The sequence below is a fragment of the Enhydra lutris genome, unplaced genomic scaffold (assembly GCF_002288905.1).
Source record: "Enhydra lutris kenyoni isolate GAN:26980312 unplaced genomic scaffold, ASM228890v2 scaffoldscaffold72, whole genome shotgun sequence".
Classification (NCBI taxonomy): Eukaryota; Metazoa; Chordata; class Mammalia; order Carnivora; family Mustelidae; genus Enhydra; species Enhydra lutris.
This window is the reverse complement of record NW_019154156.1, coordinates 782,904-802,808: the sequence shown is the minus strand read 5'-3', so window position 1 is coordinate 802,808 and position 19,905 is coordinate 782,904.

The window sequence follows — 19,905 nt, the reverse complement described above, 5'->3', positions numbered from 1 at the left end:
CATGGAGTTTTAGGTGTTGTTTTAAGATAAAGGATATAGTACTGTGTTTGTATAATAATGAGGAGGATCCTTAGAATATGGGAGAAATGATGCTACTGGTTGGAGCATGGGGCATGTAATTGAAGAGTCAGAAATGCTGGAGAGCTTTTTAAACTTCCTGAGGTCATGAAAATAGAAGTTCTATTTTATTGTCACTATATTTTAAGAAGCAAGAGTGTCCTATCTGGCATCTAACAATGAAGTTTTAAGCCACTGTTTATATTTTATCTAACTTAATTTTCATAAGAACCTTAATAAATTACAGATTAAATTCCTTGGGGGTGGTGGCCATGTTTATCATGATCACTGCCATATTCCTGGTTCTTAGCAAAATACCTGGCCACAGACCATACTTAACAATTATATGGCCAATATATTTATTAACCCTTTATTTAAGGAATAAGAGATGAAAGTCACAATGGTTACAGAATTTTTCTAAGACCCAAGAAGCAAAACTAAACAGAGCCAGTTTAGAACTCAGCTGTCTTACTTCCAGACCTTTTCCACTGTCCCATGCTACACCCTAGAATAACACAAGGCTGATCTGAAGTTAGTGAATTATTCTAAAGGAACCAGCTTAACCCCTATGCTATTCCTGTGTACTTCTTCCTCAGTTGAGCTAAAGGAAAGGAAGCATGTGAAAGACTGGAGTAGACTGGGAAGTTAGGGTAGAGGATACTCAACAAATGATTCAACCGGCCATATCATAGAGCAGTGGTTTCCAAAAATGTTTGACTATAGTCCATTGATAAGATGTGCATTCTTGTTTATAAGGGCACTAATCCCATTTGTGAGGGCTTCACCCTCATGCCCTAATCTTACTTCCCAAAGGCCTCACTTCCAAATATCATCACACTTTTGATTAGGGCTTCAACATATACATCAGGTGAGGGTAGAGGAAGACAGTCTACAGCATACATATTATACCACAACTCAACATTTATACACACACATATGCTCCGCTCCCCCACCATACACACATGCCGACACAAAAGTTTCATGAAGCAATACTTATCCTTACTTATGAGTATTTCCTTATGAGACACAAACTCTGATATTTCCTATCATATTCTATTATTTTATTCTATTTTGTCTTTTAATGTTGGTAGCAACTAATTAATTAAATTATATAGCCCTAGATGTACCTATCTAAAGTTTGAAAAACATTACCATAGAATGACTTAAGTCCTTACTATTCTTTCTCCTCTCTGGCTTTCCAAGTTGAAGACAGTGGTCTCAATAATTTTTGTGTTGTTTTGTTTTGTTCTTACTAGCTATGAGATAGCTTATAATCACCATCATAATAATGCAGCCACCCTATATTTATAAAATATAGGATTCTAACTGCTGACTCTTACTTTATTTTCATGCAACACCCCCAGACCAGTAACATAAGCAGAGAAATGCATTATCCACATCTTATAGTTTAGGAAACTAAGATTAAAATACATTAAATGACTTGACAAAGACACCAAGTCAATGGCAGCACACTTTTAACTACTAACTGGTTGTCTTGCCTCAAATCAGTACTCTTAATTGTGCCTCAATCACCAAAAACCAAAACGTGAGATAAGAACTGAATTCTACCACACATTTGGAAGCCTCAGAATAAAGGAAATAGGTGGGATAACAGAAAGGAAAAAAGGATTCTGTTTGGAAACTGAAGGAATGGAACAAGGCAAGTGAGAGACAAAGTAAAGACTAATGTCCTATGGACAATGAATTAATTTTAATATATATGTGTATGCATAAAAACAAAGCAGGATAGCTTATTACTAAAATCATGTAAAAAATGAAGTACTTATCCTTACTCCCTACCTCATTTATGTTGTTCTAGTATTCAGACTCAAAACTAATGTCTTTGTACTAGTATCATATTAACAGAAGTCTGGTTTTCAACAATAAAGCATGACAAATAAAAAGCTATTCAGAAATTCTTGGCATTTAAAAAATCATGCCTTCATTCTCCTTGGTGTTGTAAGCAATATTCCCTCAGGAAATTAGGAATCATCCAACATTGTGTGTCTATCTTACTACCATGTTAAAATTACAGAAGCATTAAAGATTAGAAGATAAAGGGAACCAGGTGGTGGGTATTAGAGAGGGCACGGATTGCATGGAGCACTGGGTGTGGTGCAAAAATAATGAATACTGTTATGCTGAAAATAAATAAAATTAAAAAACAAAAAACAAAAAACAAAAAAAAGATAAAAGCTTAGTTGTTTTTAGAGACAAACTTATTACCTATAAGAACATAGACTACCTCCTGTTTTTATATATACCTTCCAGATCCTAGGTAAAATTGATGGTGGTAACAAAATAAACTTCTAATTAAATTGAATAATAGTAGAAAGTTAACAAGCACTGGTTCCAGATAAAATAAACAAAGAGCAATAACAAAGAGAGAAGTACATGTGTTTTCCTTACACCACTATGTAACGTTGTTGGAAAACTCACATAACAAACTTTTTTGCATTGCCAGTCTTAGTGAAGCAGCTTCTCTCTAAGATTTATCAAGTACAAAGTTGGACCACTTCTGTGAGGGACAAAATACTCTAGAAATGCAATCATACCCATGATAGCATTGTTTCAAGGAAGGTTTTAAGAATGTTCATTGGAAGTCAGTGCATCCATCAGAGCTTTGGAACTACATTGAAAAAAATGTTGAATTAACAACTTTAGGGAACACTTTCAAGGTGATTTAAGGACAACCCTTTAGAATTTATTTCAAACAATGAAGATCAGGTTTAGTGAGTCCATATGGAAAACCAAAGTTTAATTAGAAAAGCACTTAACATTGTCTGCTATATTGTAGAGTTCTTTTCTTGCCTAGTGTTTTTACCATTTTTAACTACTCTCTGTGTAATCTTGCCCTGTGTTTACCCTACAGTTCCCTTTTGTTTCCTTGTCAACACACTAACTACAGACAAGCAGATTCTATTACTTTAGCTTACTCACTGGCTCTTAGATTTGTTCACTGAGAGGATCACATCACATCTCTCCACAGCTGTTGGCAACATGTCTTGTCTGAAATAAACAAACATTTCATTTCTTCAATATAATTAGAGTTCAGCTAATTTACATTATCAGTGAACTCAAATGTCCTTTTAAAAATCTGAAAGATTTTAAATTTAAGATACATGAGTAGGTCAGTCTCCAGAGTTTTTCTAAGGTTAGGAAAGGGACATAAATATCTATAATACTATTTACACATACAAACTAGACTTTTGAAACTAATGAATACTCTGCATTTCCCTCTCAGTTACTAAATTCTCTCTGCAAAAACTGTCATATCAAATGGAAACCTTCAAGTACCTTCATTCTCAGTCCAAGCCTTCTCTGTAGTCGGGCTCCCTACCTCTCGGTTGCAGGAGTGACTGTAGAGCACTGTTCAGAGCTGGACACATGACTCAGAAAAGACAATCAGAGAGATTTTTTTCTAGAAGTAGGCACAGGGCATTCTCTTTTTCTCTGAGACAAAAAATATAAAGACCCAATAATCCTGAAGCTGATGGGTGTTCTCTTTACCAGTGCATAGAGAAAGCCTATCTGAAAAGGAAACCAACTGGGAAAAAAAGGAAAGCCAGAAAGAGCAGTGCCCCAGTGACATAATTTCACCACCTGGACTGAGCTGAGTTTGAGCTAGATGTGGACTTTGAGTTCCCATTTTACATGCTCTGGGTTCCTGTCACTTGCAAACAAAAAGGTCCTGGCTAATGTTACAGATGGCAGAGAAGATTAAGCATTGCCTTTCCTTCCATGCCATATTACAGAAAGTTTAATAAACCAAAACTATGAACTTGACCTCTCTGTCCCCTCATGCTTCTTACTCTGGGCCTCCTTCCATGTCCAAGCCAACTGCCCTCCTCTCATCCTCTAGGCACCAGTCTCCTTCCCAAATCCAAACCTACTCACAAGCAGAGCACTGATAGGAATAATTTATATCTTAGTGTAAACATATTTGTAAACAAATACTCCTCTTAGGAGTATTTGCAGGTTAAGATTGAGCTCCAATTATAGAACACATGTCATATTAGCGTTTTTCATGTTATCTTACGTTATTTCTGCTGACATTACCACTCAATCTCCAGGATTAGAAATCTCAAGTAATCTTTCATAGCCAAAAGATGGAAACAACCCAAGTGTCCATCAACAGATGAATGGATAGCAAATGTGATCACATAATATGGGATATTATTCATCCATGAAGGGAATAAAGGTTTGATATGTGCTTCAACATGGATGGACCTTGAAAACAGTATGGTAAATAAAATAAGCCAGGCACAAAAGAACAAATATTATATGATTCCACTTATATGAAATATCTAGAATAGGCAAATATATGGACAGAAGGTAAATTTGAGAGAACAAGGTGTGGAGAAAAAGAAGATTAGAGAGTTATTGATTGAGTTCTTAAACTTCTCTTTGGAGTAATGTAAGATTTGGAAACAGTGATGATGATCACTCAACCCTGTAAATATAATTAATTCCATTGAATGTACCTTTAAAGTGGTTAAAATTACATGTTTTATGTTATATATATTTTAATCACAAAAGATTTTTAATTATACTATGATACTTCCCTCCTATTAGATTAACAAAGATCTAAGATTTTAGCACTATATTAGTGCTATTGAGTCCGCATGGAAATTGGTAGTCCACACAATGCTCTTAGAGATATAAAAATGATACAACCAGGGACACCTGGGTGGCTCAGTCAGTTAAGCAGTTGCCTTTAGCTCAAGTCATGATTCCAGAGTGCTGGGATCAAGTCCCACATAGGGCTGTTTGCTCAGCAGGGAGCCTGCTTCTCCCTCCACCTGCTACTCCCCCTGCTTATGCCCTCGCACTCTCTCTCCCCGGCAAATAAATTTTTAAAAAATCTTTTTTAAAAAGTGGTACAATCCTTATGGAGGAGACTTTTAAAATATCTAGCAAAATTATATTTGCCTCTACCTTTTAACTCAGCAATTCTACTTTTAGTTACCTATCTTACAGATAGACTGCAAAATTACAAAAATAACATATGTTCAAGATGGTTCTTGTCAGCATTAATTAAAAGAGCAGAAGACTAGAAAGAAGCTAAAAACAGGGGTGCCCGGGTGGTTCAGTCATTAAGCATCTGCCTTAGGCTCAGGGCATGATCCCAGGGTCCTGAGATCAAGCCCCACATTGGGCTCCCTGCTCGGTGGGAGGCCTGTTTCTCCCTCTCTTACTCCCCCTGCTTGTGCTCCCTCTCTCATTGTTGTCTCTCTCTGTCAAATAAATAAATAAAATCTTTAAAAAAAAAAAAAAAAAAGAAGCTGAAAACAGTAGGGGAATGGAAATTACTCAGAGTTTCCCAAATTTTTTAAAAAGACTTTGGTGTTTTAGAAAAGTTAAAAGTTCACAGCAACATTGAAAGGAAGGCACCGAGATTTCCCATATAACCCTCTAACCCGCACATGTATTGCCTTCCCATTGTCAATATCATATACCAGAGTGGTACATTTGTTGCAATTGATGAACCAAAGTTGACACATCATAATCACCCAAAGTCCATAGTTTACATTAGGGTTCATTCCTGGTGTTATACAAATGTATAATATTTGGACAAATGTATGACATACTATCTATCATAGTATCATATAGAGTTTTTACACTGCCCTGAAAATCCTCTGTGCCCCATTTATTCAGGGTCCCCAACCCCTGATCTTTTTATGTCTCCATAGTTTTGCCTTTCCCAGAATGTCATAAAGTTGGAATCATATAGTATATAGCCTTTTGAGATTGGCTTCTTTCATTTGGTAATATGCACTTAAGGTTCCTCTGGATCTTTTAATAACTTGATAGCTCATTTCTTTTTAGCATTAAATAATATTCTATTGTCTATATATACCATGGTTTACTTATCCATTCACTTACTGAAAGTCATCCTGGTTTCTTCCAAGCTTTGGCCATTATGAATAAAGCTGCTACGAACACATCCATGTGTAGGTTTTTGCGTGAACATAAATTTTCAAGTCCTTTTGGTGAATATCAAGGAACATGACTACTAGATATTATGGTAAGTCATGTTTGGTTTTGTAAGAAACCAATGAACTGTCTTCCAAAGTGGCTGTACCATTTTCCATTTCTACATACAATGTATGAGAGTTTACTATTGTTCCACATCCTCAATAGGATTTGATGGCAATGTTCCAGATTTTGGCCATTCCAACCTATGTGTAGTGATACTTCACTGTTGTTTTAATTTTCATTTCCTTATTGACAAAGGATGTGAAGCATCTTTTCAATTGCTTATTTGCCATCTGAATATCTTCTTTTGCGAGGTGTCTATTAAGGTCCTTAGTCCATTCTTTAATCAGGTTCTTTATTTTCTTATTGTTGAGTTTGAAGAGTTCTTTGCATATTTTGGATAATAGTCCTTTATCAGAGGTATCTTTTGCAAATGTTTTTTTCTCAGTTTGTGGCTTGTCTTCTCATCAGATTGATCCTGTCTTTTGCAGAGCAGAAGGTTTTAATTTTACTGAAGTCCAGTTTATCAATGATTGGTTTACTGATTATGACTTTGATGCTGTAACAAAAAAGTTATCATCATATCCAAAGTCATGTAGGTTTTATCCTATGTTATTCTAGAAGTTTTATAGTTTTCTATTTTATAGTTAGGTCTGTGATCCATTTTGAATTAGTTTTTGTGAAGGGTGTAAGGTCTGTCTGTGTCTAGGTTCATTTTGCATGTGGATAACAAGTCGTGCTAGCACCAGTTTTAAAAAGACTATCTTTGTTTGCTTTCTTGTATTGCCTTTGCTCCTTTGTCAAACATTGGTTGACTAGATTTACATGGATCTATTTCTGGGCTCTCTTTGTTCCACTGACCTATTTGTCTATTCTTTAATCAATACTAAGATTCATAATAAGATTTGTAGTAAGTCTTAACGTTAGGTAGTGCCAGTCCTCCAATTTGGTGATTCTCCTTCAATACTGAGTTGGCTATTCTGGATCTTTTTGTCTCTTTATAGAAGCCTTAAAATCAGATTGTTAAGATTCATAAAATAACTTGCTAGGAATATTATCAGAATCACATTGAATCTATAGATTGAGTTGGGATTAACAGTCATTCTGATAATATTGAGTCTTCCTATCCATGAACATGGATTATCTCTCCATTTATTTAGTGTTTTTGATATCATTCATCAGAGTTTTATAGGCTTCCTCATATAGGTCTCATACCTATTTAGATTTATGCCTAAGTATTTCATCTTGGTGGGGTCATAATATAAATAGTATTATGTTTTTAATTTTTAATTCCACTTGTTCATCATTGGTAAATAGGAAAACAACTGACATTTGTATATGAACCTTGTATCCTGCACCCTTGCTATAAATGTTTATTTGTTCCAGGAGTAGTTGTTTTTGGTCAATTCATTCAATTTTCATATGTGTCTTCTTTATTCCCAATCTGTATATCTCTTATTTCCTTTTCTCATCTTGTTAAATCACCCAGGACTTCCAGTATAATGTTGAAAAGAAGTGGTGAGAGGAGACAAAGAGTCAATCCTCTAAGAAGACATAATTACTGATCTTAGTGGGAAACTTCAAGTTTCTGACCATTAAGTATGATGTTAGTTCATGGTTATTTGCAGGTATTCTTCATCAACTCGAGGAGTTTCCCTCTATTCCTAATTTACTGGCTGTCTTTATCATGAATGAGTATTGGATTTCATCATTTTTTTTAATCTCTTGATATAATCACGTGACTTTTCCTTTTTTAGCCTGTTTGTGTGATGGTACATTAATTGATATAAGAATGTTGAACCAGTGTTGCATACCTGGGATATCCCACTTGGTCGTGGTGCATAATTCTTTTCATACATTGTTGGATTTGACTTGCTAATATTTTGTTTAGGATTTTGGCATCAATGCTCATGAGAGATACTGGTCTATAGTTTTATTTTCTCATAATGACTTTGTCTGATTTTGCTTTTAGGATAATAATGGCCTCACAGAATGAGTTAGGAAGTATTCTCTCTGCTTCTATCCTCTGAAGGAGACTATAGAGAATTGGTACAATTTCTTCCTAAAATGTAGTAGAACCCATCTGGAGCAACACTTTCTGCTTTGGAAGGTTATTATCAATTCAATGTGTTTACTAGATATCAGCCATGTAAATTGTCTGTTTCTTCATGTGTGAGTTTTGGCAAATTGTGTCTTTCAAGAACTTGGTCCATTTCACCTAGGTCATCAAAATTGTGGACATAGAATTCTTCATAATATTTCTTTATTATCCATTTAATGTCCATGAGGTCTTTATTATCCATTTAATGTCCATGTGGACATAGAATTCTTCATAATATTTCTTTATTATCCATTTAATGTCCATGGTGACATCCATTCTTTCATTTCTGTTGTAAATAATTTGTGTCTTCTCTTTTTTTCTTAGTTAGCCTGGCTAGAGGATTATCAATTTTATTGATCTCTACAAGAATCAGCTTTTGGTTTCATTAATTTTCTCTGTTGATTTTCTGTTTTCAATTTCATTGCTTTCCACTCTAATTCTTATTATTTCTTTTCTTTTTTTTTTAGTTTGCATCTAATTTGCTTTTCTTTTTCTAGTTTCCTAACTTAGACGATTGAGTTTAGATCTTTCTTCTTTCCTAATATACTCATTCAATGCCATAAATTTCCCTCTAAGCATTGCATCCACTTTATCCCACACATTTTGATAAATTGTATTTTCATTTCATTTGATTTTTAAAATATTTTCAAATTTCTTTTGAGATTTCTTCTTTGGCCCATATGATGTGCATTTTTTAATCTCCATGTATTTGGGGATATTTCAGTTATCTTTCTATTATTGACTTTTTAGTTTAATTCCATAGTGGTCTGAGACATATAATTTTTATTCTTTTAAATTTTTCAAGGTGTATTTTATGGCCCAGAATGTCATCTTTCTTGGTGAATGTTCCATGTAAGCTTGAGAAGAGTGTATATTCTTGTTTTAGGAAAGCAGTCTATGAATACAAATTGGTATCCAGTTGATTGGTGGTATTTTGAGTTCAATTATATCCTTACTGATATTCTGCCTACTAAATCTGTCCACTCGGATAAAGGGATATTGAAGTCTCCAGCTATGATAGTGGTGTATTTGTTTATTTATACTTGCAGTTCTACCAAGTTTTGTCTCCCACAGACTAATGATCTGTTGTTAGTCACATACATACTAAGGAGTGTTATGTCTTCTTAGAGGATTAACCCTTTGTCCTTATGTGTGCGCTTCTTTACCTTTGATAACTTTGTTTTAAGTCTGTTCTTTCTGAAATTAATATATCTAATCCTGCTTTCTTTTGTTTAATATTAGCATAGAATATTTCTCTCCATCCGTTTTTTTTCAACTTTATATATAAAGTGGTTTTCTTGTAGACAACATATAATTGGGTCTTTTTTGTGATCAACTCTGACAACCTGTGTCTCTTAACTGGTGCTTTTAAACCACTGACATTCAAAGTGACTATTGATATAGTTGGATTAGGAACAACCATATTTGTTACTGTTTTCTATTTGTTGCCTTCATTCTTTATTCCTATTGTTTTGCCTTTCACTCTTTTTCTGCCTTTATGGTTTTTGTTTTTTGGTTGGTTAGATGGTTGGTTTGGTTTTTTGTTTTGTTTTGTTTCGTTTTGTTTTTGCATTTATGGTTTTAATTAGCTTTTATATTATTCCATTTTCTCTCTTTTCTTAGCATATCTGTTATACTTCTTTTAAAAATATTTTTAGTGGTTTTCCTAGACCTTGCAACTAATCCAAGTCCACTTTCAAATAATCCGATACCACTTCATGGATATTATGATTGTCCTAATAATACAAAATAATTCTACTTCCATCCCTTTTATCATTGCTGTCATTTATCTGCTGAGAAAGTTTAAGAAAAACAGAATTCTCAGGCATATTTCAAAATGAGTGTTTTCCCTTCCTCCTGCTAGAAGCATAAGGGGATTTTCTTTTAATATTTACCATGAAACCTTGGTTGAAATCCTGAATATAAAACATACAAATGGGGGGGGATGCTAATGATGACTAAGTTCCCCTGGAGTTTTTATCTCACACTTGTTCAGACTGAGCTTCTAGCAATTCATTAATTATGACTCAAGTTTTCTTAACTTGGTAGTAGCTCCTGAGGCAGTCTCTGCTTTAGTAAGCCGTGACTCCCCATATTCACCTGTCTTTCCAATGTTGGGGGCAGTGGTTTACACTGTATGTAAACCACTTTTACAGATCCCAGAGTGATCTTTCTGTCTATTCAGCTTATTCCTTGTTAGATGGAGTATCAACTTCCAAGCTCCTTACATGTGGAACCAGAAACCCAAATTTTCTTGATTACAACTTCCTTAATGAGTCAGTAATCTTTTCTTAATGGAATGCCTAAACCAAAACAGTTCTGTGTATTAAGTAGTTAGGCCCACAACTTACATATTTATGTCTTAATAGCTTAGCAGCCATTTAAAAAGGAATAATAGACATCAATTGAAATAAAAGGTAACTTTTTTTCTCAAATATCCACAGTTGCTTAGCCAGGGGATATGTGTACCTACTGGACACTGCACAACTTCTCACACCTTGAAATCATATTAAACGCCTTCCTCATTTTTGATTCCACATCGATTTTAATGCAGTATTTGCTTTCTATAACAGCAACCACCAAGAAGTCAGCTTTGCAAACATAGGATATCACCAAAACAAGAATATAGCACAATCTAATATTGAAATAATGATTTACTTCAAGCTAGTTGTTTGTGCAGTCTGACAAATATCAAATATTACTGTGTTTCTCTCAAGAATTTAGAATACCCCACAGTGCCCCTGGGAGATTGCTGCAGTGCCCTGGGGATTGATAAATAGTACATCTACCCAAAGGAGTCATATGTAGCTGCAAACAGTTGTGAGGAATATCTCTATATTCTCCTACGAAATGATCTTCAGTATGTGTCATTAGAAGAAAAAGTGTATAAAACATATTAACAAAAAGAAGCGTAAATATGAATATTAATACCTCTGTTTTAAAGAGGAAGGAGAAATTATAAAATTGTTTCTAATATTTACCTCTAGGCATAGTAATAATGTAGTGGAGTCTGAGATAAAAGTTAGACTCATCTATATATGACTTGTTTTTCAGATTTAACTTAGGAACTTTATACATGTTTTATATAATTATAAAACAATTTTTGAAAGTAATCTCTAAAAATAGTAAGCTAAATATAGCAGATGAACTTAACTGCATATTGATTTTGTGGCATAACCATACAGAGAGTAACTATTTAATGTGATTTTAGAACACAAGAATTAAAAGCTAGTGGGAAATTCTTCAAAGGTATTAAGAACTGCAAAAGCATATTAAACTGTTTGCCAGTTATCATATTCTTCCTGCCAGTGTTGGTATTGTTACTCTGAGACTGTTTCATGTGTACCCTCGGTTTAAACAAGTAAGTAATAATGTTGATATTGTTAAGAACAAGGATTCTTTTTTTTTTTTAAGATTTTATTTATTTATTTGACAGAGAGAGATCACAAGTAGGCAGAGAAGCAGGCAGAGAGAGAGAGAGAGAGAGAGGGAAGCAGGCTCCCTGCCGAGCAGAGAGCCCAATGCGGGACTCGATCCCAGGACCCCGAGATCATGACCTGAGCCGAAGGCAGCGGCTCAACCCACTGAGCCACCCAGGCGCCCAAGAACAAGGATTCTTAACATGAAAGACAGTAAATACAGGTGGAAGCTATATAAGAATAAATGAAATAATCTTGGTCCTATAGTTGAGTTGAAAGAGTCAATATGGGTTCAAGATATATTTTGTCTTAAAATATCCATATAATTCTTAACTCTTCTCCCAGAGTGGCATCCAGCATCAGTTCCGCCCTACAGATGAAACCCAGCATAACACTATGACTAGTTTCCTTTTCACTTTAATGAAGAGTGTGTCCTTGGGGCCCTCCTGGGAAAGAGTCAACTGATGGGTTCTCTGGTTTTATACAATTAATCAATACCAGTATACCCAATTCTATTAGCCTTTTTACCTCTTTCTCAGTTCTCAGCCAAGATAGTTCTAGCACCTCAATTTCATAAAATTTAGTCTGGTTTTTCCCCAAGCTTCAAGAAATCATCCCAGCTGGGCATGAGGATTGGTTCCAGGTCTACTCATAAGAACATTAAGTCCTAAGTCATGGAAGGGTGTACCATATCAATGTACTCTCACTTATTCAGCTTTATATTCTGCCCCTCAGCTGCGGCAATTTGAATTCCATTCTAAGGCACTTTACCTTGCTCTCTGCCAGTACGTATTAACCCGGTCCTGCAGGTTTGGCGATAACTAAGCTCCTCCCTTGCCCTAACAAAGACAATATTTTCCAATTGGGCCATGCTAAGACTTCCCTTAGTTATTAGTTTAAAATAATAAGATGTAAGGGCAGATCCAAAGAGGACAAGTAGTATGTTATGAGACTATCGCTTCAGATGAGGACTTTGCAGACTCAGGCAGAGAGGACTATCCAGGCAGAGAGAAGTGTCTGTCTTCTAGAAATAGGGAGTGTGTGAGCTGGTCAATTCTGTTGGCAAACAGGGTACCTGGGGGTTGAAGTTTTCCAAGTATATCCATCCAAATATTTCTATCTTACTTCTCTAGGTTCACCCCTTCCCTAAGGGTCACTAGAGAAGACTTTATCAGGACCATACATAGTGCCTTCTTTCCAACTCTTTTAACCTCACAATTAGGTCCTGTGCCTAGTTTCTAGCACTGTCTACCCTCCTATTTCAGAATGTGAGGTTCTCTTTAAACACTATCCTGCTGGCCTTCTGGCTTTCACATTGTACACTCACTTGATAGTGACTGACATAGACCAGTTATTTTCTTTCTTCAGCACTTAATAATAAGCAACCAGATTCATAAGTCTAATGATTATTATTGCCTTCATTTCTCTTATCTACTTAGAGCAATCATATAAGCAGTGTATCGCCTTCCAGCTATTCCCAAGACAACCATAGGTGAAAGTCCTAGTAATTGTGTTGCTACACTATCACAGGTACTGTCATTACCACACTTCCCCTCAGAAATGTGGGTTATTGTTGCCATCTGGTCAATAATTATCCAATTCTAGAACCCCACTCCCAGTATAAACTGTCTTGGTTGATGTTCCCTGAGAAGCAGACATGATAGAAGGATTCAGGGCAAGTAGTTTATTGATGAAGTGATCCTAGGAAAACCCAGTAGAGTAGGGGTGTAAGTCAAGGAAGAAAAGGAAGCCAGTGGGCAATTATAGCTTAATCCCACTGGGGACCTCCCAATAATGGTATAAAATAGATGCCTCAGAGTATTCCTACCCAAAAGGCAAGGGTTCCGCCATTCCTTATTTGAGGGCTGTGTGAAGAAAAAGAGAGTGCATAAATTTCCCACCATTGCCATCCTGCCCACTGACCTCCTGTAACCAGAGAAAGCCCTATGCAAAGAGCTGTAATGACTGCCAAGGGAAGCCATCAGTTATGAACTGAATTTAAAGGGAATGGGAATATAAATGGGGCATTTCTAGGCCTATTTTTTTGCCCATTTGCAACCATTCTGTATTCCTTAGAACCAAAAGTTCTTTTCCATCCTAATGGCTTTGCTCAAGTTGTCTTCTTTGTAAATCAGACTCTCTTTATCTCCCCCCTTGCGTCACCTTATTGGATCTGTTGAATCCTGCTTGGGTTTCAAGGTCTAATTAACCTATCAAATCTTTTTATCATCTCAGTTGAAATCAATTATCTGTTCTTTACCTTACCACATCTGTTACTATACTTTGTTTTTATCTCTATCCCAGCACTTTATCCATTTTGCACAGTGAAAGAGTTATTTGAAAAATATCTATCTTACCCACTAGATCTGAGGTGAGGGCAAGGGACCAAATTCTGTTGGCATTTCAAAACATCATAAAACCAGAACAGTGCTTAAAGTACAGTTTTGTTTGATAAATAACTATGGAATTATTCTTTTTTCTTTTGAAATTATTCCATTCATTCATTCAACAAATATTTATTGAATGCCTACTAAGTACCAGGCCTAGGGCTAACTACTTGGGATACAATAAAGAGCCTAAAAGGCATGGAAGTCACCTTCCCTCATCTCCACCAAAAATCTTTCACTTTTTCTGACTAACTACAGTAGTAAGTCTATTTTTCTGCCCTCTAAGATGTGTATTAACTCTTTTTTAACTCTTTCCCTGCCTTATCTTACCCTCACATAACTACAATAATAGGTAATATGTATGGCACACATACTATGGGCCACACTGTGCTGGTTATCTAAACTCATTTGATCTTCATAATAACCCAACTAAGGTTGAATTATTAATTCCATTTTATAAATCTGGTAAGTGAGGTATAAGAGATAAGTAATTTGCACAAAAATATAAAGCAATTAAGTAGAGGATGGTAGAGCAGCTGAGACTCAAAACATTGTTTTATACTGCTTATGTGTTTCATTCTTACTGCTTCTCAAAGCATGGTATACTTACATCTGGGATAATACCAACTAGAATGCCCTCTTACCTCCGTCTATCCAAACCCTTGAGCTAATAATTGCTCTAATTATATCTGTCTCCAACACTGTTTATATTTTTTGTTGAGAGCATATCAAACTTTGACTTTCTCTATTTTAAGCTATAGAAAAGATTTTTATCGGTGATGGGTTTTGATAGTAAGAAGTTCATTCTCTTCCTCATTATCTTCCTTTGATGTTCTGTACCCTTATGCAATGAACATTTAAACTTCTCTTTGAAATACAGACAGAAGAAAGTCATTAGCAGTATCACCATGAGTAGCCTCTTTCTTCTCTTCAGATAAATTTTGGTTTAGATATTTCACTATTTTCCTTAGGCTAGACAATAGGGTAAGGAAGTAGGGTGGAGGAAGGCTAAAATGTTGTCAGAATAAAAACAAAATGTCCTCAGGAAAAGAATCATTTCACTTTAATATAAAGGCCAATGGGAAAATCAAAAGAAAAAAAGGAATTTCAAGTTGAATTTTAAAATGATGCTATTCTAAAAACTGAAAATATATAGTTAGCAGAATTATTCATGATTTTTTAAAGCCCTTTCTAATATAACTTATATTACTTAATTTTCAAGTTCTAAACCATGTTAGTCAGTGATGCAGCCTGTATGTCATACATACACTGAAACTGTGTTAAGTATTTTTAAGATTCTATTGTGATGTCTGATGTAGGATTGGCAGTATTTAAATGATTCTGGCCTGCAGCTCATCATCTCAGGCTGTGAATTCATTAAATTGGAAAAGAGGCAAGCAAAAGATTCATTTTGAATGGGAGATATCCAGGAGAATAAGCAGGTTGGTCCAGGAGTTGCTGTTGGATACCTTTGAAGAATGGTAGTGCACCTCTTCCTAAATAAGAACTGAGGGTTTCGGCATATGGTGTTTGCAAACACACATGCACTCTCTTGGTAAAAGAAAACAACCCTTGATCACCTAAGCTGTCCAAATGGAAATTATCCTACTATCTCATTCATCTGCTCAGTTCAGGCAGTATATAATTCATTTCCTACTTTCAGGCCTCTGTATACCATCACAAGTGCTACTGCAATATTTAGTGTTTCAGGTTGGAAATGTGAAGTGATGCATAGACATAGTTATTTAGTGTGAGATGATTACAGCACACTGTGACTTGTAAAAGGTTCTCAAAAATAAATAAGTTGATGAGCTAACTTGAAACCTTAATGTTAAAAGAACAACAGCCAATGGAACAGTCTGCATTTTCTGAGGATATGGTTTTCCGGTGAGATAATACTGGATTCTGAAGCTTTTCTTACTCATAGTGAAGTACACATAAAACTGACTTAAAGATTCATTTTGTAGGTTTAAGAATCTACCTCTAAGAAAAATGGCACTGGCAGGTAACCTAGCATGGAAAGAGAGCGAAATGAACAAATATATTCACTCTTCCTGTGGGAATTCCAGGACTAAAAAGTAATGTAAAGAGACAGTTTGCTTTCCTTTTCTTCTTCAAAATCACCATAAAGTGATAATGACCTCAGGAGTCTGTGTGTGGCCCATTTGATGTAGTTTGGGCTTAAGGAGAAGCTAAAGGCTAAATGTATTTTAAGTGGGCTAAAACCAAGATAAGTATGTCCCTGAGGTCATTGTTTCCATTAGTTGACAGAGTGTATACAATATTAAAAGCACTATAAAAACAATATACACTTTTCAAATGTTTTACTTTGGAACACCAGTTATCCACACTGAGTTACTAACATGGACCCAAGGTAAAACTAACTTTTATTCCTTAGGCGAAGCAATGTTTAAACAAACAAGCAACAAACAAGCAAGTACAAACTATGGTTTACAGAATAGAGTAGCTTTAGTTCCACATATGCCCTAAACACAGAGCTACATAAAACAAGCCATAGAGGCCAATTATGGCTCAAGTTACACATGCATAGAAGTGTTTAGCAATCTTTTTAGCAAATTGCATGGTTACTGATCTTTATAAAATATATGCCCCCTATTTCCAAAATCAACTGAGGAGGTAAGCCTAATGCTCAGTATGAAAAACAAAATAAAACAAAAAGGTCATTAAGGTAAGTTTTATTTTATCCACATCTCAAATTACTGTGAGTTACATATAATTTTATATTATGATTTTGGTGTTGTTGTCTAAAAAATCAACAGGCAATTGGTCAGTCATGTGTAAATACAGTTATAGAAGGTGATTCTATGAGTCTAAAAGCTATAAGCCCATATTATACACATAAGGTTTATTTAATATCTCTAAGTCAACAATAAAGATAGTTTAAACAGAACTATTTATGCCTCTGTGTGGATTTCCCATACTTGGCAGTATCCTTTCATAGATCTCTGTACTACACATGGAGTTCTAAAGATTTAAATGATTCACACATGACTCCAAAATATGACCTAATAATCTTTTTAATCTTCCCTTTTTCCTTGAGCAATGAAGTCTGTTTTAACTTGTCTGGTAGGTATCACCCGTTTGCATTTCCTAACAAATTTCAGAGGAGTTACTGATTTTGATAAAAATTTATTTTACTTCTGGGATACTCTGGCTAGTTATATTTGTGACTGAGCAAGCCATTTTGTAGAAAATGAAGGAAACCTTTTCATCAAAGTGCCTATGTGTACATCAGAATGGCTAAAACAGTAAAGATTGAAATGCTAAATATTAGAGAGGAACTAGAACAACTAGCACTCCCATGCATTGCTAGTAGGAGTATAAAATGGGGGGTGCCTGAGTGGCTCAGTGGGTTAAGCCTCTGCCTTCGGCTCAGGTCGTGATCTCAGGGTCCTGGGATCAAGCCCCACATCAGGCTCTCTGCTCAGCAGGGAGCCTGCTTCCCCCTCTCTCTCTGCCTCCTTGTGATCTCTGTCAAAAAAATAAAATCTTTTTAAAAAAATGGTACAACCACTATGAAAAACTATTTGGCAGCTTCACTAAGGCAAATATACATACCTGTCATATTACCTAGCAATTCTATTCCTGTGTGTATTTCTAGAAGAGACAAGTGCTTATACCTACAAAAACACATGCACAAAAGTTCTTAGCAACGCTCTTCTGAATATCCCAAAACTAGAAATAATCCAATATCCATCAGCAATAGAATGGATAAATATATTTTAACATATTCATACAATGACATATGATACAGTAATTAACAAAAATAAACTAATGCTATATGTACTAATAAGGATGAAACTCATAAATATGTTCTGTAAAATACCCTAGATAAAAAAGAAATACTGTATATGAATTCTTAGAACAGAAAAAACAAGGTATCCTCTGGGGAAATAGGGTACAGATAGGGAGGAAATATGAGGTGATATTATGCAGTGATGGAAATATGTATCTTAATTTGGGTGATAATTACACCAGTATATACAAAAAATCATTGAGCTTCAGTAAGATTTTTTTCTGTATTTATATGTTATGCTTTAATATTAAGACAAAGTACATTCATTTATATGTAATATTTGTAGAGGTGTGATGTCATTGAAGATGACTGCATATACACAGACACTGGGTGTGCTGTGTTACTAAATCAAATTCCCTTTGACTCCAGGGAGGATAGATGAAGTAAGGGGAAAAGAAGGAATAGTGCCGTTGATATATGATGATGCCTTAAGGATGTAAAGGGCAGTCTGAATCTTAAGACATCTAGGGTCTTAGTGCTGCTTTGGGCTGTGAGCTCACATCTACATGAACACTGGTTTACATTCCTCTGCTACCAGGGTCTTTTGATAGAAACTTTGAAATGTGCTTCTCCACAAAGTTTCAAGGAAATAAATGGAGAAATTTTTTAAAGGGCAGGAATATCTACCCTTAAGAGAAGAAAATAAAAGAAGTGCATGTAATTGGATTAGAATTCTAGAACTAAGAGAAGGACCAAGACAGATAACTGAGAAAGATCAAGTTTAGGTTTCATAACCATTTGAGAAGGGTCAAAAATTTACTTATACTATAATTCTGCCATATGCAGGAAACATTGCTTCCTCATTTTGTATGTAACTAATAACATGGTCTTTTCTTATAGGTCCGTAACTGATGGAGAGTGAGGAAAAAATCCACTTCCAGCTCTGGTTATTTTTGACTAGTTTGATCCAATAATATAAACTGTTCCTTTAAGTGGGCTTAATATTTTTAAAGATAATTGAAAGTTCCTCTATTTCTATCCATTCGTTTTTTCTTTCTACATGGTGGCATTTGGATATGTGGAAAAGAAAGAGCTCACATGATCTCTTGATCCCTAAGCAAAAGAGTCTTCAGATCTGAGAGGCATCCCTTCCTGGCCCCACTTGCAGAAGGCTGGTATGGCATAATACAGATTCTGGGTCCTATTGACCAAGTCCTGCGGGTAGGGTTCTGCTGACAACTGTGGCCAATGACTTACAAGTCATTCTTAACTGGCTTCATCAGGACTGAGTGGCCCCTCTCAGCTCTCGCTGACTATATTACCTGCTGAGTCTCTGCCAAGTTCTCTATTCCAGTTTGTTGGAATTCCAGTTTGCCCCACAGCAGGCCCCATGAACCTCAACTTAATGTCCATGTCATCAGAAAACTCAAGGAAGCTCAGCTGGACAGACAGACCTAGCATGTTTCATGATGCTACTGTGTTATCATGCTATTCCACCATCTTAACTATGCTATCCACCCCGTGTTGTATAGGATCTCCTAAAAAGTCCCAAACATTGAATGAGTCAAATGGCTTCTATCATTGAAATGTCCTCCCATTCACCTAATACATTTTTCTTCCTCTCTCAAGGTCTAGGAGGAAATACTCAACTTTACCTTTACTTTCCACTTCTCTTTCTGTTCTTACGATCCCCTAAAACCAGAAGCAATTGCTTTTTCTTCCTAACTGCCTATGTCATATCCTATTTCTGTCAGATAACAGCAATGTTTGTGTCTTCAACACTAAAGGGAAAGGGTTATGTTCCTTAAATTCCTGTAATAATGCTGGAATTTGGCCCACTTGACCTAGATGTTTATATATTTACTCAAAGTCAAAGGAAATCCTTTCTTTTTTCCCCCAACAGAGCCCATTTCAAGTGCATTATCTTAATGCAAAATCCTATTTTGAATTTCAGAAGCTGAATTTCAGCTCTTTCTCCTTTTGCTCCCATAATTTACCCCATTTGCTCCCATCTATCCTGCACCCACTCCCATTCCAGGCAGATGAAGGGTTGATTAGGAGGAAAATCTTACATGTAGAACTCTCACTTATTTTTATAGAATATTAATCCCATGAAACCTAATTCTTGACTTAATGGACTGTATATCAGAGTGGTTAAGAACATGGGCTTTGAGGGGCACCTGAATGGCTCAGTAAGTTAAGCGT